Here is a 23480-nt window from a genome sequence, read left to right as displayed (position 1 = left end):
CGGTACAATATATGGTTACATGCATAATATAACGACACACTTTATTGTCTGCCGTTTCATCTCATTTGATATGCAGCAAATCAGTTGATGCGACCACCCTTGAGCAATCAATGAATCGGGTAGATTTGAGGGTACACACAATACATTAGTATTGCAAATCATCCCTTATCGCAACATCATTCAGTATATCGTATAGTGTATACCAGGGTTGCCGACCCTCCCGGAATTTCCGGGAGTCTCCCGAAAATCGGGTCCCCCTCCCGGCCCCCCGGAAGGGTGGGCAACCCTCCCGGATTCAGGGGGGACCCCCGCTGTCCCCCGGATCGCGGCATTAAAATGCTGCAATCCTCGGGTCTCAGAGGAGGGGGCGGAGCTAAAACGGCACAATCGCGTCATTTTAGCCCCGCCCCCTCCACGGAGATCCGTGAATTTGCTGGTTTACTATAATGGGGGCGGGGCTTAGTGATGTCACTCTTAAGCCCCACCCCCTGAGCGGCTGCTGAAACTCTCCTCTCCGGGAGAATAATAAAGTCGGCAACCCTGCTGTATACCCAGCTAAGGAGTTCCTTTTCAGTATAAACTTTGATGTATCAGTGAATCATTACTCTTAGACACTGCGCTCTGAGTCATATATTGTCTATAATATGTTGGCAAAAATGTTTTGCATGTAACTTCCCATGATACTTTGCAGTGCAACAGAAAATAAATAGCCAGGTTTAGAAATACTGAAAAAATTTTTTTTTCAAAATATTAATATTTTTGCTTTCTCTTCCTTTTTGCAGAATTGCAGAACATAAAACACAAACCGTGACCGTTAATTGGTAGGGATCATTGTTTGTCCATATGTAGACATTTTATGATAAATTCTCAATAGACATACAGTACTGTATTTATTATTATTCAAACATAAAATGAAATGTATACATAAAGTGAATGCAACAATGCACCAAATACCAGTTGTCTACCAATACAATTGGGTAAGAAAAAAACACTGACATTCTTAAGGTATGTGAATTTGAACATATATACAGATTTCTACTATAAGCCTTGGCTTGCTCAGGCACTAACCGTCTTGCATACAAATAAAGACACATAGAAAACTACAGTTAAGATCCTGTATGGTTTGTGGCTCATTCCATCCTCCTCTGTATACGCTGCTTAGTAACCATCCAGTGGAGAGAAAAACAGCCCTCCTCCCCTGTAATCCCTGCTTCTCGCTAACAGAGTACCAGGTCTCTATCGATAGACTCAGCCAAGCAGTATCATCCTATCTACAGATCTCTAGGTAAGGACACTTTAAACTCATATTCTATTGTATGTACATCCTGTATACAACACATGTACCTTTCCCTGTCAATATCATGCATTTGCATAGCTACAACAGATTCTTCAGTCAAGTGATTTGAGTGCATTCATATGTTGCTTTCACTGTCATTCTGTATAAGTTTGCTGCAGGGGAATGATGTCCTTATGTTACTTTCACAGTGTATCCCTATTCCCTGAACCATTGCAGCTAAAAGCTACATTTAGAGGACATGCTGTTCCACTGGTGTTTTAAGCTTGACCAATAATGTAGCTGTCAATGGATTGCAGGACTTGATCTTCCAGTCACATAGCAATGCTGAATGGTTGTAATGACAAGAAGAGTGACAGTTCATCTAGGAAAGGGTTAACAGCAATGAAACAAACATGTATGAAAGGGGTGAGTGTCAGTGCCCAGAATATTGTGGTGTAGAGAACAAAACAGCTGCAGTGAAGTTCGATATCTCCATCTCGGATGGATGGGGAAAATGGTTTGTGTGAAGAACAGTTTCTAAATGTTTGCTATGGCACATTCTATAAATGCAGGTTATGTATCTATAGAGTGCTGTACATACAAAATAATGCACAGAAAAAACCCTTGGCTTCAAATACTAATGCTATGCCCACGGCCACCTGCAAATTGTTTTCTTAATGAAGACCCACATTTTATTTTCACAGCACAGATACATTATGAAAACAATGTTATAATTACAGTTAAATTACATTATGTGCTACAAATGAAATTCTGTGTATTAATAACTTGGGTATGGACCATTATCTCGATAGTAAATAGGTTGGCATTCAATAAGTCCACTACTATCGGTTGACAGCCAATAAAAAAGGTCGACATGATATGTCTACATTGACAAAAGGTCGACATGAGCAAACCGTTGACATGAAAAAGGTCAACACAGGGAAATGTCGAAATTAGATGTTACTTTTTTTGGTGTGTATGTCGAAATCTGCCAACATGGACATTGTATAATTGTACCGCGTCCCTTTGAGTGGTAAGCTACGCTCGTCATACTTAACCATAATCTAACTATGCACACATGGACCGTGAAATAAGAACAAGTCAGTTTAAAAAAATACTCACGATATACTCATGTCGACCTTTTCTTGTGTCGACCTTTTGTTAATGTCTGTCGACCTTTTGTTAATGTCAACCTATACCTGTCGACCTTTTTCATGTGTTGACCTATTGACGGTTGACCAATATTGGTCAACATATTGACTGTCGAGTTAAGCTGGCCATACATTTACAGATTTATTGTCCGATCTGGCTGGTTGGAGCAAAAGCCTGGTAATGGATGAGAGCAAATGACCCTTGACCACGCTTCAAAATGCTGGAAAACTGCCAAACTGTCATTCAGATATTACCAGCCAGATCTGACAATAAATCTGTAGATGTATGGCCAGCTTTAAGACACTGCTGAACAATCGATAAGATCCCATTAATTTAACTAGTAGAAAGGACCTGGAATATGACCGTTCAATCTCGACCCACATTCCACTTTATATACTTACCCCCTTTTCCGACACAAAGTCTTCTCCTCTTTGACCTTATTCTGGTCCCCACGCAATGCTGGGAAATTTGCAGCATTGCGTGTGGATTAAACTCCTGACACGGCTGTGAATTGATGTTTTGCATAAACATCCATTTGCAGCCTTGGGTGCAGGGGCGAAATCATTCGATGGTCGCTGACCATCGAATGATTGGAAGGTGCATGCAAAACTAAGGCACTCTCTAGTGTCTTAGCTTTGCGTACTCCCTGTACGGGAAGAGGGTGGGCAGCTGACATCCGGTAATATCAGCTGCCCGCCCCCGGCACCCGCGTCACTGCCTAATTTCCATGGGAACACTAAGCATTTTCATCAGAACATCCATGAAATGCCGGGCATTGTAGTCCTTCCCCATCACTGCACATGACAGAAACAGAACAGATTACCGTATACTACATAGATTTTCAAATACAATAGCGACCTAACACAAATAGAATTCCTTTAGAAGTATTAGCTATGTGGTGGACACAGAGGGGGGGAGCGCCCCCTTACCGCCGCACATCGCCTGCTACCGCTAACATAATTATCGCATATGCTCTAAAATATGTGATAATTATGGCAAAAGACAGCTTTTGTGTTAAGAGCTGTCTTTTGCGGTGAGCCGGCGATGCGCTGCGGGTCCCGGCGGCTCCCCCCTCCCTCCCTTACCCGGCTAACTTTGCTGCTGTTGCAGGGGTAGTGGGCTCTCCTTCTCCCTGCACCCAGAAGATGATTTTCAGTGCAGGGAGGAGGAGGTCACAGGTCCAGGCAGCACAGCGCTGTGCTGCCCGGACACAGGTGAGGGGGGGTCGTGCAAGTCGGCGGTGGTCGGTGCCTATAGGCTTCTATGGGGTATCGCCAGCTTTTGCTGGCGATACCCCCTACAGCGAAAATCCGCCATGCGGGTTTTGCTGCATATCAAAATGCGGTAAAAACCCAGATAACGGGGTTTTTACAGCATTTCTGTTTTACAGAATCTCCCCCACAATGAGAACAGCCTGGCAGTATTCTCTACCTGCCTCACAGTCTGTAGGCAGACAGTTAATAACTGTCAATATGCTCATTGGTAGATGGCTGGAGCTATCTACCAATCAGCAAGCTGAAAGTCATTAACTGTAAGAAAGCATGTAGAAAGATGGCGCTGTGCCGCTGGAGGGCAAGTTATCATTTTTGTTAATTGCTTTTTGTGAATGGGTGTGTTAACAGGGGTTAAAGTGAGGGGGAATGGGGTGGAACTGAGTTCCACCACCTCTAATGGTGAGTTGGAATATTTTAACCTCCACATTGGCCCTGCGCAGTAATTCTCACAGAAAAGCATTCTATTTTGCAGGGGGATGCCAAAAACCTGACCACTGGCCCTGTCTATGCCTATTGGGGGAGGGGAGGGGGGTAATTAGGTGGCATAGGGAATGAGTTCCCCCCCCTCTGCATGGCCATCTTAAGCCCTGGGTGTGTAGGAGCCCTAATGCATTATTTATCCCAGTACTAACTGGAAACCTCTTTTGGAAAGCCTCAGTAATGTAGTAAAAGATACAGGGATCCAAGTATCTTATAACCAGTGATTGAACAAAAGCTGTTAGATTCCAATGAATTCCCAGGTTTCACTACAGTGGGTCAGTGATTTCCCAATGCAGAAACCTGCGTAAATGAACTAGTAACTTCTCAAAGGTGAAAAGTGCTTTTTATCAAAAATTCTGCTACAATTATTTAATTTGATACAGTATATCCATGGTCCAAGTCTGAGGTAGCTGTATTATCTATTCAGAAATCTAGAGTCCCTCATGTTAGAAATATTATAGCATGGCAAGCAGTAAGGATGCCAGTGTTCAGTATACAAGTGCTGGCATCCTGGCTGCCATCAAAAGACCAGTGCCGGTTTAGGGGGTTTAGGGTTAGGCTATGGGGAGTGTGAGGATAGGTTTAGGCATGTACAAGGGGGCATAGGTTAGGCTGCAGTGGAGGGTGAGTTTAGTTTAAGCGGCAGTGTACAGGGGTTAGGGCTAGGCATTAGTGGGGAGGGTTAGGCTGCAATTAGGTAGGGGATAGGGTTAGCTTAGTAACAGAGCCTCTGTTGGAATTGTCCGTATCGGGATTCAGGGGTCGGTCTTTTTGCCGTTGGTATCCTGAATGCCAGGATATCATTTGTATCTTGTGTGCACATATAATGATACAATTGTACACCCTAGCGCAGCAGTTCTCAAACTGTGGGTCCTGACCCCACACCCAAAGTGAGTTCCAACCTTCTCACCTTGGGGTCGCGACTCCATGTTGCTGACCATCAGGCTGATGACTTCTCTAATCTCTGTCAGTGAATCAAGGAGTAATTCTGTTGAATTGTCTGTTACTTTAGACTCCTCCCATCATTTTGTGCCTCCACAATGCTGCCATGTATGTGCCGTCTGCTGACTACACGTGTGATGTGATAACCTTCTGCAGTAACTTGCTGGGGTCCTGTAATTCTTGTTATTGTCTGATGGGGTCCCAGAGTAAAATAGTTTGAGGACCCCTGTACTAGCAGAATGATTTGTGTGGTTTATTGAAGATGCAGCCTTGCCTACTGTGGTTACACTGTTTGAGGCATGAGCGGGATAGTGACAGCCCACCAGCCAGTAACTGTCCTCTGGATGCAGGTAGTGATGCAGGATGCACAGAAACACAGAAACAAGATGGTGCCATGCCTATGCAGTAGTAACTCAGGTGGTAATTTTGCTTAGAATCCAAACAATACCTGTGAAAAAGATTTATGCTGACCTCCCCTCAAGCATAAATCGCGTCATCTTCGGACCATGTAGGCATCCACGGAGTTAAAAAAAAAAAAAAAAATCTCACACCAAACGGATTGACTGTGTTTACAGTTGCAGCTCCTCCCCAAAAATGAGGAGAATCCCGCTCCTGATAGGCTGTGTGTGGCTTCATAGACAAGCATGTTATGGATTTAACATGGCCTATATCCACCATAAAAGTCTATGTGAAAGTTTTAACATACTGTAGGTGTCTATGGTGGGAACCAGCAACTCAGGCTGTCCAGAAAGTCAATTGGGGTCAAGTGTGGGAGGGGGTGCCATGGATTGGTAAGTGAGCAGAAAGGAACCTGTGTGGGAGGGAGAGGTGGGGAGTTCTGGGGTGCCATGGATGGGGACTGGCCGGAATCTTGACAGTGGAGTGAGCACAACAAAGCCCCTTGCGGGCACGGTGGCTCGCTGCGCTTGCCACCTATTCTATTCTCCCTCTATGGGGGTCGTGGACCCCCACGAGGGAGAATAGCCGATGGCGGTCGGGACCCCGAGTGTCCGGGTTTTGACTGTTGGGATCCCGATATCGGGGTAATGACTGTCGGGATCCCGACTGTCAGGAAACTGTCTGGCACTCAGTAAGTGAAAGGTCAGGGAGCAAGTGAAAGCAAAACAATGAAAGAAAAATAGTCTTTGCGAACAGAGCCTACCCTGCTATGTGACTGCTGTGGCTCTGCTGTGAATCACTGTTGTGCTGTTTGAGTCGATGATGCCAGGGACTGGAGGAACTCTCAGTGTCAAATCGGCAGTACAGGTTCCTCTGAGCAGTGGAGCCTCTGAATCAGCAAGTGCGCTGCCTGAAGAATGACATGTAATGGTGGCGGGACAACATGCTGTGTTCTTTGCCACAGCATTTCCCGTCTTGTGCATGCAAGGGAAGGGGGGAGAGGATGTTTGGAAACCCAGGAACTGTACTCCAGTTATTAGGGCAGCAGAGGGATTCACAGAAGGGTAGGCAAGGACTGGGCTGTGACAGTGTGCAGGGGGAGCTGCAGGCCCTGGAAACAGCTCGGGCCTCATAGCAACTGCACACCCTGCACCGTCGGTAGTTACACCACTGTCCCATACCCTCCAACATGACCCATTCCATTAGGTACAAAATTTTCTGTTTCTGGACTTCCCTGCCAGTGGCAGTTGCAGATGTGAGGCTGCAGCACAGTCCAATATTCAAAGAAGGGAGCCACACCTACTGCAACCCCAAACATCACTGTCCTGGACTCACTGACAGTTGATGTGACCCCCCTCTTTGAATTTTGGACTGTGCAGGAGCCCCACCTCTGTAATTGCCACTGGTAAGGAAGTCCAGGAACAGAGCATTTTGTACCTAATGGAATGGGTCATGTTGGAGGGTATGCTGTCCATACACATTCGATCTAAGTAAATTTCCCCCTTTTAGTGTCACAAAGTTGTAGAGATGGAGTGATGTTGGATAAGTGTATTACTAAAAGGTGAATGGACCTAAGTGATCTCCATTTCACCTCTTGGTGATCTCTGGTACAGTAGATCCTAGTACCCCTGAAGGTAAACAAAAAAAAAACCAATATCTTCTCTGTCAAATACTGTACTACAATAATAAAAATACAATAAAGCAGAACTGGTGGAAATCAAGCTATTCACATTAGATCCACACATGTCACCTGCCACGGATTAACAAGTATGTACTAGAAATTAGCTGTAGGAACAGGAGCTGGCAGTGGACAAAGGGCCTTATTCAGATCTGAGCTCATTACAAATTTGTTTGCATAATGGGCAGATGTAACATGTATAGAGAGAATTAAATTTGGGTGGGGTGTGCTGAAACTCAAATCTAAATTGCAGTGTAAAAATAATGCAGCCAGTATTTACCCTGCACAGAAACAAAATAACTCACACAAATCTAACTCTTTCTATACATGTTACATCTGCCCCACCTGCAGTGCACATGGTTTTGCCCATTTTCCCCAAAAATTTGTACTGAGCTCAAACTCGAATAAAAACGATGACAGTGTAAGAAAAGAAAAAGACATAGAAAGGGATCACAAATACACCCAGGTTATGCCAAACACAACATCTGGTATCACAAAGCCTAAGGAATGTGTTTTATGTGTTTTTATTGATAGACGTGGTATACATTGCCCATCCTCATTAGTTACATTTATCACCAGTGATATCATAACTGACATACACATTTAATAATCATTGTCTTTATAGAAATTTAAAAATTAGCATTAAGGGCGAAAATCCACCAAACACTATTTAAAAAATCTATTCATGATACATACTGTCTTTAGCAAGAACGCTATAGGCGTGGGCAGAATGTCAGAGCTGAGTATGCCATTATCAGAAAAGTACTATGACATCTGACTCAGCTTCTAGACAGCGTTGAGAGCTGATTTCTAAAGCTCATTCATGAATTTATCACACTGCGCAATCTCCATACACCTAGGAGGTTATTCTGATTGACTTCAAAGCTGCGAAATCTGCCACACACACAGCGAATCTCCCTGCACGCATGCGAATAGATGTATTGCATAAACATCCATTTGCAGATTGCCTGAGAAATAATTTGATAGTCGCCGACCATCAAATAGTTTCACTAGCACTCACAGATCTAAGACACTCTCTGGTGTCTTAGATCTGCGGGCTCCCTCTACAGGATGCGGGCAGGCACCCGCATCATCTGCGAATTACAGTTGGAACGTCAAGCGTTTTAATGGTAATGGCCTTGAAACACTGGGCATTCCCATGGGCACGACAATGATCTACCAACACTCACCACCCATCTGTACGAATGGCCCAGCGAATAAGCAATTTGTCACAAACCATCTCTCCTTATGGATTAGAATGACCCCACTACTGCTTAAAGGTGAGTTAGCATTGGTAAATGCAGGGGAGGAGGGGATTCTGGTTGCCAAGAAACCCCTATCCTGCTTTTCCACTGGTTAGGTAGCACTTTCTGTGTGCCCCTGAGGTCCAGGAGATAGGGGGCACCACACGCCGCCATTCCACTCTCTCCTGCAAGACGGGAGAGGCAGCGCATCCATGCGCGGTGTAAGTGTGCGCGCACGTGCAAAAATGCCAGGGCCGATTCAGCGGCCCAGTCCGTCGCTGCATCCCAGCATATTCCCTGCATCAGTTTTTGCATGGCCAAATAGTAAAACTGTAGCAGGGCATGCTGGGATGTGTAGTTCAACAACAGCTGGAGTGTCAAGGTTAGCCATTCCAGAGTTAGGGTCTATCAAAGTCATACCGCCTTCAGACTGCACTCTAGACCCGGGTTACTGCGGTCTGAAAGGGCCACCTCAGGTCGAGCAACACGGTAGTTCAACCCTGGTAATGACCAGGGTTGAACACAGCTCTGCCATGTGCAGTGTGAATGGGTGCCTGGGTCGAGCGACCCGGGTCCCGTTCATAGTATGGAGGAGGAAGAGCTGTCAGCTTCACGTGCTGCCTCCTCCCAAGCCCCCGGTGACACGCTGCCGCTGAGCTCCGCCCTGTGTGATGTCACTGACCCGGCAATAAGCCGGGTCGGACGCGGAGCTTTCAGACCGCAAATGCCATGTCGTTAGGGGGATGGGACCTGTGTCCTAATCCCAGGTGCGACCCGGCATTTGCTCTCTGAGACCGGTATTATTGAAAAGGCAAGTGCACCTGGTCCTGCTGACCAGTAAGCACACAAGAATTATATTGATCTCTTCCCAACTAAGGATTTTGCACATGTGCCCTACATTCTGTGTCTCTGCACGTGCCATTTTGATAATGTTTGTTGACTCATACATATGCACAAGAAATGTTTATTCTTTTTTTTTCTAATATCCCTGCCTCTGCTGCCTGGGACAGCTGCTCTAGTTTCCAAGAGTCCGTCGGCTTCCTAGCCCAGTGCACTTATGTAACTACAGTAAGCAAGCACCACGAACTGTTCACACAAAGTTAATTTGATCACATTTGACAAGGTCATTCATTTGTGTGTGCTGCTCAGACACATCTTATAATAATTAGTTTACTTTCATTATTCTGGGATACAGCTTAGAGCTGCTTTCTGGAAACAACTGTATCCAAGGAAGACCGTAGAGATGTGGGTAATTATAGAGTAAGGAATACTGTAATTCTACCTGATTATGAGCCTGATTCAGACCCATTTGCAAACCTTTGCAGATCCTTATTTGGCGCCAGCCCAGATACTACAATCATAGAAGATTTCAGTTCCATGCTGGCTGGGGGTGGCCTTATAGGGATGCAGCATTTTGTGGGAGCGTGTCTGTCCCACTCCGACAAAAGGCCAAGACATGGTGTTCCTGTGCCTAGTTTTACAGTTTGGCTGTGCAGCCAGTACTGTGCAAGTGCTTCACTGTGTAACGAAGCGCACACACTTTTTATTCCGAATCAGGCCCTTTATACAGCAAAGTATAGCTAAAAGAGCACAGAAGGAAAGTTTACCTCCAGTTCTTGAAATATAAAGGTTATAGCAAATATATTTCTTATTTTATTTCTAAATTCTAAATACTAACTTCTTACATAGCCAATATCATTAATGTACTTAGGCAGGGCCGGCGCCACCACTAGGCAAATCTAGGCATTTGCCTAGGGCGCCGGCCACTGGAGGGCGGCATTTTGCCCCCCCCCCCCTGCCGCCCGGGTACCTGTCCTGCGGCGCTGTGTATTTAAAGCTGGCGGCGGAGGCAGCGGGGGTCCCTGCAGTCCATTAGAAATAATGAGCGCTATCCGCCGGGCTATGCGGAAGCGCTTCTGTTGTGAAAACACTGGCAGCACGGCGCACGCTGATCTCAGCCAATCAGCGTGCTGCCAGTGTTTTCACAACAGAAGCGCTTCCGCATAGCCGGCGGATAGCGCTTGTTATTTCTAATGGACTGCAGGGACCCCCGCTGCCTCCGCCGCCAGCTTTAAATACACAGCGCCGCAGGACAGGTACCCCCCTCCCCCGGCACCGGACAGCGCCGCAGGACAGGTACCCCCCTCCCCCGGCACCGGACAGCGCCGCAGGACAGGTACCCCCCTCCCCCGGCACCGGACATCGCCACAGGACAGTTACCCCCCTCCCCCGGCACCGGGGCGCCCCCACCCCGACTCGCCTGGGGCGCTCCGGTGCCTTGCACCGGCCCTGTACTTAGGGCCTTATTCAGTTATGCTTGGTTCCCCACACGTCACACGTTCTATGCATGTGCATACACTGGATGCGTATAGGCACGGCAAACAGCTAGTTTGTTGTCCCATTTGCACCAACCAGTGCGGGCAGGGGGGAGTGGGGCGGCGGCGAGGGGACGTGCCCATTGGAACGCTCAGCATTTCATGGGTGTCCCCGTGAAAGCACTGGGTGTTCCCATGTAAATGTGCCCATGATGCATGTGCGGGGGGCAGGCAGCTGATATCACCGGATGTCAACTGCCCTCCCTGCTCCTGTACAGGGAACACGCAAAGCTAAGACACCAGAGAGTGTCTTAGTTTTGTGTGCTCCTTCCAAATCATTCAATGGTCATAAAGATGAAAGAGCACCTTAAGGTCAACACTTCAACTCTGATGATGTGGTTCAGTCCTGGTGTAGACAACAACCACCAGCTTTCTTCTCCAAAGGGTTTACCCGACTCATCAATCGTTGGTGCACATGCGTGGAGTGGGATGGGGACTACGTTGAAAAGTGAATAGTGCCTTACATAGAGGATAAAGTGAGTTATCATGTACAAAAAAAGTGTTCAAAAATAGAAAAAACTTATAGTCATGGAGGTATTACTTTTAGATCCAGCCTTCTATATCTATATATATATAGATAGATAGATAGATAGATAGATAGATAGATGTCTGAGTGTCCCCGGTGACTGTGTCTGTATCCAGCTACTTTTCTTCCTGTATGAAGAACAAGCAAATCAAGGTCAGCAACCACTTATATAATCAAGGACAAGTATTATATGTGCTAAAGCCCAATTATCTTGTGAACCAGTATAAGATTTATCTAGGTCATTAAGACTAGTGCCTAACTATATAGTGTTCTTTCTGCTACTGTATGCAAATAAATGTTTAGGATTTATAAGAGTTTGCACTGACTGCGGGGATGGAAGAATACACTGAAAATAGGATGTATAAATGTAATTACTAGTTATGAATTATAAATATAATTTAATAAAAAAATACCATGAATAGAATTAAAATCAAATCAATTATTACATTTAAAAAAATGCATAAAGTGTATTAATAAATAGATAGGTCGCCCAATATGTGTCATCACTGGGGTGTGGCTTTCTGCTTGGTTGCCCTGTGCAGTGGAGAATGATTACAACAGTATGTCCAGGAAAATATCAATAGTCACTAGAGATACTTATAACATTATGCGGTCTATGTACTAAGCCTGGGGTAGCCAACCCTAGTCCTCGTGAGCTACCAACAGTACATGTTTTGCAGGTCTCCTCACAGAATCACAAGTGAGCTAATTAGCTCCACCTGTGGATCTTTTAAAATGTGTCAGTCAGTAATAAGTGCAGCTGTGCAGCAGCTAGGTTGTCTGGAAAATGTGAACTGTTGGTAGCTCTCGAGGGCTAGGGTTGGCTACCACTGTACTAAGCCTTGGAGAGAGATAGAATGGATGGATATAAAGTACCAGCCAATCAGCTCCTAACTGTTGTGGTACAGACTGTGTTTGAAAAATTAGGAGCTGGTTGGCTGTTACTTTCTCTCTGTCCCTTGTATCTCTCTAAGGCTTAATACATAGATCCCATCCTGTTTCTCTTGGGTGAATTTACCCTGGGGACTGGATTTGGACATATTAATAAGGCTTACCTCCCAACCTTTTTGTGTGGACCACCCGGGACACTTGTATGCGTGCCGGAATTTTTAGGGGTGTGACCTATATATGAGGCTCCCCGCAAGGCCACGCCCCATTTTCCATCACTGAGGGAGAATGCCCAGCAGCTCCGTTAACTGCCGGCTATGCCTTCAGCCCCTCTGGCTGCAGAAATAGATGCTTTTCAGGGTGACAGGGCGGGTACCCCCACCCCACCCCCCCCCCCCCCCCCCGCCACTGGACACTGACGGCTCCGGGAAGGATGCGGGAACGTCCCAAAAAACGGGACGTTCCCGTGATAAGCGGGACAGTTGAGAGGTATGATAAGGTCACCTGGAATGTACAGCAGCCTTATTACTAGCAAATAGGTTACAAGAATGTAACAGGGAGGCCTTCAAGAGGTGCATACTGTACTGGGCAAGCATTGGAGTGATAGTATTGTGGGGACCAGATCCACAAGCTATGTACTCTATCTCACTTAGAGGACCGCCGGGGTGGCAAAGGCCTTGAGTATTTAGTAAGGGCTACTCCAGGGTGATTTACGGTCCCATTTATCAAGGTTCGCATTTTCAATATGATCTGGGCAGATTATTATCGTCAGGATGTGTCATGGAGCCGGAAGGAGCAGGAAGGAGCCCGTCCCTGCGATGTGTTGAGCTGAGCGCCAGGGAATCTGAACATGCGTGGTAAGCGCTGATCCCCCGCTGACTGCAACGCCCATAGGCTACAATCGGCTATCACCATCTCATGGCGGTAGCTCAGGGATGCAAAGCGCCACTGCCTGGTGTTGATACATCGGCAGCTTGGCATTCCCCATAGAAACCTGTGCATACTCTGGAACTGAAGAGGCAAAACTGAGCTGTAACAGCTTGTTCTCAGTCAGTCCACATCCAGGGCGAGATGTGCTGTACTAAGCCTTAAAATGGAGAGTGATAAACCACCAACCAATCAGCTCCTACCTGTCAACACAGCCTGTGACACAGCAGTTACTGTACTAGCCGATTGGCTGGTGGCTTATCACTCTCCATTTTATCACTTTTCAAGCTTAGTACATCTGGCCCCCAGGGGCTAGATGTATCAAGCTTCAAAGGTGATGAAATGGAGAGTGATAAACAACCAGCCAATCATCTCCTACCTGCCATGTCACAGGCTGGGTTTGAAAAATAACAAGTAGGATCTGATTGGCTGGCTTTTTAACACTCTCCACTTTATCACTTTTTGAAGCTTGATACATCTGGCCCTCAGTGAGGGAGTGTTGACGTAACTTCAGATTATGCAGCCCCTACCCCTGAGCAAGTGATAGTGTGATGGGGCAAGTCCAGTGGCATAAGTTCATCCCAGTTGCCCGGAGGCAGGATAAATATTGGTGTCCCCCAAATACCTCAATCAGTAAAGTGTTTGTCACCAGTAAGACAGGTCATGGGTTCTAATATAGGGTGTGACACTTGCACAAATGAATTTCAGCCACAGAAGTGATATCAACAGCTTTCAATTAACAGATTCAAATTTGCAGGAGAGGAGAGGTGCCCCCTTGGGAGCAGGAGCCCGGCAGCAGATGACTCCAATGCCTCCCATAGTTATGCCTCAGGGCGGGTCCAACAGCACTAGGAAGAACAAGACTGCCCAGATCATCCTTAGGACACTCCAGGCTGTAGGGTGCATGCATGGAGCATCCAGTGGCTCCAAAGCTGGGTGTTATTCTAGGTATGCTGGAAGCCAAATGCAGATGGGGCAGCTTCAGTGCTTCCTGGTGGCCAAGCAGCACTCCTAGTTACTGTCCTTTTACTATGCAGACCAAGTGTAAAAATACCTGTTTCAGGCTTATTGTTTGCACCTAGTATAGATTAGGTGTACAGTAATTCAGTACTAATAGTGATAAGTAACACAAAACCAAGCATACACGGGGCAGATTTATTAAACCTGATGAAGTGATAAAGTGACATTATCACCAGCCAATCAGCTCCTAACCTTCAAGTTATAGGGAGTTGGAAAATGCCAGTTGGGGGCCGATTAGCTGTCATAAAGTACTGTACCAGCCACTTTATCACTTTACAAGGCTTAATACATTTGCGAGAGAGAGAGAGAGAGAGGGGGAGGGAGGGCACAGCCAAGATGCATACAATGTAACTACTATGACAAAAAATTCCCTATGCTGGTTTATTGGGAGCAACATAAAGCATATTTCTGTCTAACTCTGCATCAGACCCATAAAGACGCATCATAAGTCTACAGATTTTGGCATTCATATATGATCTTTCATGTATACAAAGAATTTCCATAGAAATCAATGGTCTTGGTGTTCACCACTGTCAAGATGCTCTTGAACTGAGCTAGACGCAGGAGAACGGCAAATGCATAGTTTTGCCAATGAGACCCTTAAGGCTATGTTGCCATAAAGACATTTTTCAACATTTTTCTGCCTGTAAAATTGCTGGAGCTCACAAATAAGAATGATTTCCTCCCTGCTTCAGTATCTCAGCTAGAAATACTTGTCAGTTTAATCGCTCACTCTGAAATGCTGTGAGTGGTTTGTATTGATTTTGATAGGGCAACATTTTCTCCCTGCTACAGTGTGTTATTAGACATATCAGATATTGAATTGCTGGGGTGACAGCGTGACACATGAAGTCATTCATTTAAGTAGATCATTATTTGGCTAGACAATTATTGTAATTAAAACGATTAGAGAAAAACGGCAGTATTATGAATTCCTTAATGTGACAGTGCATTGCTTGGTATCTGGAAATTTAAAGAAGTTGTATCTGTTCTTGAAAATACATTAGTCCATAACTTTGCATTAAATTCTAATAGCAAATATAATAAGCTGCTGTCCAGCATCCATCTGTATTCCCTGCTTATAAAATACCAATAGCTTTCTTCTACCAATGCATAACAATTCTCTCTGGCCCCATGAGAATTAATATATTCTTAAATATGTATAGTATGTATATGTATCAATTTTCAAAGTATCTGTGGGGCATAACTACAAATTTTGCGCCCCACTGGCAAAAAAGTTTCTACCTCTCCCCCATACATTTTATATATTTATATATATATATATATATATATATATATATATATATATATATATATATATATATATATATATATATATATATATATATATATATATATATATATACAGGGCTATTTTTCAGCAAAATATTTCTTAGATGGACAAAACCATGTGCACTGCAGGTGAGGCAGGTGTAAAACCCCACCCAAATCTAACTATCTCTGCACAAGTAACACCTGCCTCACCTGCAGGGCACATGGTTTTGTCCATCTAAGAAATATTTTGTCAGAAAGAGTGAACTAGTATAAGGGCCTCAGTTCCTGCTGGAGCCTACTGAAAAATAGCCCTGTATATATATATATATAAATATATATATATATATATATATATATATATATATATATATATATATATATATACGTTTACAGGGGTTACATGTTAATTGCCAGGGTTTTTTTGCTCCATGCCATGGTTCACATGCTCATTGCCAGAGGTTTCATGCTGGTTACCAGGAGTAACATGTTGGTTGCCAGGGTTTTTTTGCTCATTGACAGGACTCATATGCTTAATGCCAGGGGTTACATGCTCATTGCTAGGTGTTTCTTGCTCATTTCCAGGGATTCCATGCTAATTTTCAGTGGTTTATTGCTTGTCACCATACATTACATGCTCATTGACAGGGGCTTTTACTCCATGCCAGGGGTTACATTCTTGTTACCAGGGGTTACATGCTGATTGCCATATGTTTCTTGCTACTTGTCAGGTGTTTCATGCTTGTTGCCTGTTGCTAGGATGTTATATTGCTCCTTGTCAGGTGTTTCTTGCTCATTGCCAGGGATTACATGTGCATTGCCAGGGGTTTATTGCTTATTGCCTGTGGTTACATTCTCATTACCAAGGGGTTGCATGCTCGTTGCAATGGGTTTCTATCTCAAATAAAGTGCAGGTGTTGGCAAAAAAAGCAATGTTAGACAATTTATTTCTAAAATAAATGTAATATATATTATAAACCATATAGGCTAAAATACACAGATTTTACAATTAATATATTTACTATCATAGGCACATATAAATTAAAATAGGGGTAGGTGTTCACAGCACGCCAGAGCTTCCAGAATCTAACACTTCCAAGTAGCGATGTACGTGCTGCACTACCCTAACAGACTCTTGAGGTCCAGTAGAACCGCTAGCATCTGTCCCCTCCAAGGCAGCGGCCATTTGTGGAGGGCCATTTTCTGCAGATCTGTCTGTTCATTTGCATGCAATCTGTTGCACCGTTGCCTTAAGCACTGGATCCCCCTTCCACCGTTTTGGTCGTGGTGGTGTTTTTTTTTAATCTCTTGCACCGTTGTAGTGACGTAACTATTTTTTTATAATCAGATTGAGGAATAACAGTTCTTGTATATGCATGAGGAAAGCTCTTTCATAAATAAAAGCATCTAAAATATGAATAAAAACTGGTCTTATAAAATGATTATAATGTGACTCATGTATAGGGAGTGTGGTCTCTTAGTAATATTCCAACTGTGTGAGAATCTGTTTTCAGAATACTGATATTTCTGTAAGAGAATGTTTAATTAGCTGAGATTTGTTGATAAATTGAAAATGATAAAAGCAGCGGATGAGTTGCCATGTAAATGAAAAGGTAATTAAAAATTAACTAGTATGTTAGTTATGGTGCTTTATACATTCATGATACCAGAAGAAAGATAACGCTACCGCTGATACGCTCTGGCGATTGTGCAATAATGCAGATTTGTGTGGGCGGAAAAAGTATTATGAGAGAAAGTGTTTATTGCAGCTGCCTGAAAAAAAATGTTTTCTATTAAATAAAGAGTGTTATGAAAGCGTTGTTCTGAAAGAACCTGTCACCTTTCTTGAATCATCGTAGCTACAACTCATTGCAGTACCTTTACAGTATATGGACTTTTAAAACTGCAGTCTTCATCACCATGATCATCATCATCATCATTATCGTCACCATATTTTTTTTTATATAAGGCGCAGAAAAGTCAATTACAAATTTGTATGGTGCCGTATAGTCAACAGATGAAATTCAAGAAGGAAATAGAATAATAGAAAGAGATAATGGAAATCATACTCCATGAACTTGTTGGTCACCTGGTCCATGAAATACCAGCTCTGTGCCTCTTTGGATGTAGCAATCCAACTTGGAATATCTTTAGTTGCTAGCATCAGATGCACCATTGAAACTTGCACCTGCCCCATAATAGTTGAAGAATAGCCATCAGAGTATGGTCTCCAATGTTAGCGTCTGAGTTCTCAACCAGTTATGTGATACAAGGATTGTACTGAGGGGTCAGCAATAATTGCTGTCCCCTAGGAGCGATTGATTAGAGCTGTTTAATTAATTGGGAAAGAGCAGCTGCTAAGGTGGGAGGGTTAGGCCCCACAATGGATAGCAAACAAAAAAAAACACAGAATTTAGCAGCGCTGTAATGGATGAGTGAATCAATGTGGTAAAAAATTATCAATTTAATGTTTAAAAATACATACATATAGGACACTACATTAATAACATTTTAGCAATGAATTATAACACATGTGTCATTGTGTGAATATTGGGAATTTTAAAAATGAATCAATGGCTAGATGATCAGATCTCTCTTGGATGGGTAAACCCCGGTTGGGGATGAAGTTATGTCCTGCACTGTCCACAGTGCGGTGGTCCCAATAAAGTTGGAGTGCTTGTATTGCAGCAATGTGATCTCCTGTGCGCCCACCGAGGGAATGGCTGTTGTTGTTGTTGTAAGCCTACCTCCAACCTTGTAGCACTTTGTATCCAAGTTGACAGGTAGTTAGCCGAATACTTCCACAATTTGATGGACCCGTGGTCAGAGGAATAAGCAGGTATGTATTGGTCACACGTTCTCTCTGGATCAGAGTAGCCAAAAACAGCACCACCAACGCGTTTCCCTGGACTAACGCCAAATTGTGGAAGTCTTCGGCTAACTACCTGTCAACTTGGATACAAAGTTCCACAAGGTTGGAGGTAGGCTTACAACAACAACAACAGCCACTCCCTCGGTGGGCGCACAGGAGATCACATTGCCGCAATACAAGGACTCCAACTTTATTGGGACCACCGCATTGTGGACAGTGCAGGACATAACCTCATCCCCAACCGGGGTTTACCCATCCACGTGAGATCTGATCATCTAGCCATTGATTCATTTTTAAAATTCCCAATATTCACACAATGACACGTGTTATAATTCATTGCTAAAATGTTATTAATGTAGTGTCCTATATGTATGTATTTTTAAACATTAAATTGTTAATTTTTTACCACATTGATTCACTCATCCATTAGATCGCTGCTAATTTCTGTTTTTTTATTTATTTATGTGATACACTAGCAGCACTCTTATAACATATCCATAACACATTACATTGCCATATGTCTGTAATAGCCACTTCCCGGTCAACTGATCCCCATAAACTGTGCTAAAGTATGTTCCAGATCATTAAAAGTCTATTCCCTGAAGTTCCAGCACTATCTTGAAGCTTATTTAAATATCTCATCCTGCAACAAGAAATAACTCTCCTACTAGTTCCTAACCCAAAGACTAGTACTTACCTTCAGGATTCATTGGGGTACTGACCTTCGAGATCAAGCCGTTAGTATTCTGATTGTCTGGATCTTTACTGCATCCCCATCACTACATCTATCTCCATTCAGTAAAAAAATACTGTTAGTGATCGAAAGGATCAAAATTTTGTACCCATGAAGCTCCCACCATCTTTATGCAGTACGCCAAAACCTTTGCAGGGAAAAGATATATGACCACACAAAGCATCTAACCTGCAGCTAGGGTTGCATGTTTGCAGCTTCATCAGGGTGTCACAGGGTTTGGATTGGATGAACTTGTGTGATGCTCAGGAACTGTACTCGGACTAGAGGGCACGGGGTTGAAATGAGCAGGTTTAATAAAGTATTTTTTCATAAATAAACCGACTGATCCCAAATACCATCTTTGAGAAAAGCAACAGGTAAACTAAGGACTAAGCAAAGTTCTTGAAGGGTATTGGATAACGTCAAGGAATGAAACTGACTGGAGGGAGGTGATATATGATAGAAGAATGGTGATGGCTTTGAAAGGGAGATCAGCTAGAAGAATGGAAATTATGGTTGTATACTTGAGTCCGGTGTTGGTTATGGAGATGGCGTGCGTATTGGTCCAGTAGGCGAGACGAAGAAAGAATGGTGATGATGGAATCCAGAGTAGGTAATGGTGAAGACTTGCAGGCGGTAGGAGGGTACAATGAATTAACCCCTGCAGGCTGAGGCAGACCGGGTCCAGGAGTAATGCATGGGGTAGACAAGAAGAATGGATGCGGAAAGGCATCCCTGTGGCAAAGTAGAACAACAGGCTGGCAGCAGGCAAGAAATTAATATCTGGAGTCAGGAGTCACCAGATGCAAGCAGCATAGAAGACTCTTTGTACTGACACTGAATAAATTTAGGCAGATCCCCTATGTAGGTAGAGGGTGGCTGCCATTGGCTGTCAGCAATGGAGGGCTGGGAAAAGTGCTGCCTGGCCAATCCTGCCATTTGCCCACACCTAAGATGGCGATGCTGGCCTCCCAGCGCTGCCTAGGTGCCTGCCCCTCAACTGCCGCTGGGAATCACCCCCTTTCAGCTCCCCCAGAACCATCCGCCCTCTGCCGCGAACACACCGGGCTGCGGCCACCCGTGACACAGGGAAACTTTCATGACAAAACAAAAAGTTCCGTTTTAATCAGATTGTCATGTTGCATCTATTATATACCATGTGTAGTAATTGACCTTTCAAGTTTTTAAATAAATTTAACTTTGAAACTAAACTTAGTTTAGAAAATCTGTTTTCAGGTTTTCAACTGTAAATATTTTTATATAAAATTTTATCTCACAATATGTTTTGTTTTTGGTTTTTATCTTCATGAAAATTATATTGGTTGGACTAGAGAACACAGCTCTCCATTGTTCTTTGAGGCAGCAAGAGCAAATACTCTGTATAACTGTTTCGTTCCAGGAACAAATAATGAAATAGGTTCAAAGTGAAGCTGTTGATAACCACATAGAGGGCTGGGATTTTGAGATGAAGGTGTTCAATGGATAGAGGCATTTAAGTGCATAAAAGCCAAGATGAGTGAGCTTCCACCTTCCGGCAACATCAAAATTGTTATCTCGCAACAGCAGCTCTGCAAAGATATATCTATAATATATTATGGCCAGACAAATTGACAGAGCAACGTATTTGTAGACTTGATAATGTCTGCCCTTGTTAGAGATGTTCTTGTACTTTATGTAAACCAGGCTGCAGTCATTTTAAATAAAATAAAACAACCTGACAACCCAATTATGCTGCTAAAACAATGCATATAAGCATGTCACAGGAGTCAATGAGAAAAAAGGAGCATACTGTACGTGGTAGAGGTGGGAATATATGACTGAATATTACAATTTACAAATGGAAAAAATGCAGAACTGTGACAAGGGTACTGAATTTGTCTCAGAGATTAGAGAATGTGGATTAGTTGGGGTAGGCATTGATAGCAATGGGGGCAGTGAGAGGGATAATACCAGTGAAGCTGAAATTATAGTCAAGTAGAATGTAGTTGCGGACGGTGTTGGTCCTAGTTGCTTGTTTAAAGACATTCCTCGGGCTGCTGTTTTATATACTGTAGTACTGATTCACCTAAATGTTACATAATATGAATTTGTGACAGTAATGTGGGAAGTACATGGAGCTTATATGCAGCTATCTGGATCTGCCATAGATAATACAAAGGATTCAGTATGTGAGCCCAACGGACAGGATTCCTGTGATCAGGCATCCTGCAGAACAGAATCCTCTCAGGGGCTGAGTATATACCACTCCTTACCCCCCTAACCTCCCTACCTGATACCAGGCCTGTGTGGCATGGGCCTAGGGGTGGCACCTATTAAGGGTGGCAAAATTAGGGTTACCAGGCCCACACCACAGTCTGGCAGGCAGCAGATGTTTGTTTGTGTCACTGTACGCCCGCCCCAGAGGCGGCCCTGACAGAGGGAGTCACAGTAAAGATGCTGCAGACCGGCTTGGCAGTAGAGATTGCTACTGAGTCAATGTCTCAACACAATGAGTCAAATTAGTTAAGATCCTATGAGTCAAGTCACATTGGGGAACATGTATTAAGCCTGGTGAAGAGATAAACTGGAGATAAAGTGGAAGGAGATAACGCACCAGCCAATCAGATCCCAACTGTCATATTTCAAACACAGCTGATTGGCTGGTGCGTTAACTCTTCCAGCTTCGCCTCATTAGCGAGACGAAGCAAGAGGGGATGTACTAACATCTTGCCTGCCTAATCGGGGGAACGCTAACTCCCCCCTCCGGCGATGCCTCCTCCAGCTGACAGCGCATCAGTTGACACTGGCTGGACTGGGCTACTCGCTACTCATGCGAGATCCCCAGCGCATCTTAGAGTCGGCAGCAGGGACAGAGCTGTTCCTGCTGTGGGTATAGGGCATTGTCAACTGCAGCTGTTGAAGTCGATAGCTGCAGGGGGCAGAGTGGTCAGTGATGCTGACCATTCATACATTGGGTAGGAGGCAAGTGCGCAGTATAAAATATCGTTCCTGCGCTATGCCTTCTGCCCTGCGTGGCCGCACATTAGACACCCGCACAGTGGGTGTCATAGATCAGGAAAAGCGCTATCCCCTGCCATAATGCACGGGGATAGCACATATGCCCCTGATTGACACTTCATAAATCTGCCCACTGGTCTCAGTCATGACTCATTACCTTACTGTATCTGCTGCAGCAGCTCTGGGAGTTTGGACTTGGGAGAGTCACTGGTCCTGCCTGTGAGTCAGTAAATCAGTGATTTTATTTGAGATAGTGTGGATCAGATTCATACAGCACAAGTCTGAGGGGAGGGGGGCTCTCCATGTGTTGCTCTGTCTGGCTGTGATTCAGTGAGTTTTGAGATGAGACAGTGTGGATCAGATTAATTCAACACAAGCCTGCAGGGGGAGAAGCTGTTCCTGTGCTGCCTGTGACTCATTGAATTGAGTGAGTTGAGACAGTGCAGACATAGAGATGGATCATATTCATTCAGCACTAACCCTTCCCTCCTACAATCTAAGGCTACCCATTATTTCCCAACCTTTAACCCCACCCTTCTCCCCTTAAAGTGCCTAACAATAACCACCCTTTTTAGTGCTTAACCCTCCACCCACACAGCCTAGCTCTAATGCCGCCCCCCAACACTAAGTTCCTCTAGTTCCTCACCTCCATTTGTCAGTCCAGCAGTTCACCCCATGTCACTCTAGCTCTGGGGTAGCCAACCCTAGTCCTCGAGAGCTACCAACAGTGCATGTTTTGCAGGTCTCCTCACAGAATCACAAGTGAGCTAATTAGCTCCATCTGTGTATCTTTTAAAATGTGTCAGTGATTAATGAGTGCAGCTGTGCAGCAGCTAGATTGTCTGGAAAATGTGAACTGTTGGTAGCTCTCGAGGGCTAGGGTTGGCTACCACTGACCTAGCTCATAACCTCTGTGTCACTCCACTAGCTCACCCTCCTGTTTCACTCCAGCAGCTTACCCCCCAGTATCTCTCCAACTCACCTACCGGTGTCATCCCATCTCATCCCCTGCAACCGCCAGGAAATAGTAACTATCCTTTACTCCAGGGAGAGTAGCATCTTCTCCCTACCACTGCTCACTTCCTCAGTGAATTTAAAGGTCTGTTAACCTAAATATAATTTACACAAGTGATGCAAAATAAAAATGTAATGAGCGGCCTAAACAAAAAAGTACTAAACCTGGTGGTTTGCATACAACTACATTGGTGGGTGGAGGGCACATGTAAAGGACCCGTTCTATGCACATGCATACTAAGTTCTACTTTGATGCACCCAGTGACTGCTATCTTGTACACTAATTGATTGGATGAGGCAGTTTGGAGGCGGGACAGGGATGGTGAAGTGGGACCATTTTTCAAAATGGGGTATGACATCCATTTGTAGATGTGCCAAAGCCACAGTCTAGATTTCCAAGCCCTGACAAAT

At 44.3% G+C, this 23480-nt stretch overlaps 1 protein-coding gene across 2 annotated transcripts in view; it reads left to right on the top strand.

Annotated features, from left to right (window-relative positions):
- The first annotated feature begins 1128 nt into the window (after nt 1-1128).
- The window catches only part of CAMK1G (calcium/calmodulin dependent protein kinase IG), a 94250-nt gene continuing 71898 nt past the window's right edge, over nt 1129-23480 (top strand). The window contains exon 1 of one of the 2 annotated variants that reach the window (XM_083172825.1): nt 1129-1285. The gene's annotated coding sequence lies outside the window, so the exon portion shown is untranslated. The remainder of the gene's footprint in view (nt 1286-23480) is intronic. The other variant, XM_083172826.1, reaches the window with a different exon arrangement.

Source organism: Crinia signifera, chromosome 2 (genome assembly GCF_055691185.1).
Source record: "Crinia signifera chromosome 2, ASM5569118v1, whole genome shotgun sequence".
NCBI classification, from domain to species: Eukaryota; Metazoa; Chordata; class Amphibia; order Anura; family Myobatrachidae; genus Crinia; species Crinia signifera.
The sequence above is the reverse complement of the archived record's forward strand: the minus strand, read 5'-3'. Positions and strand labels throughout refer to the sequence as shown.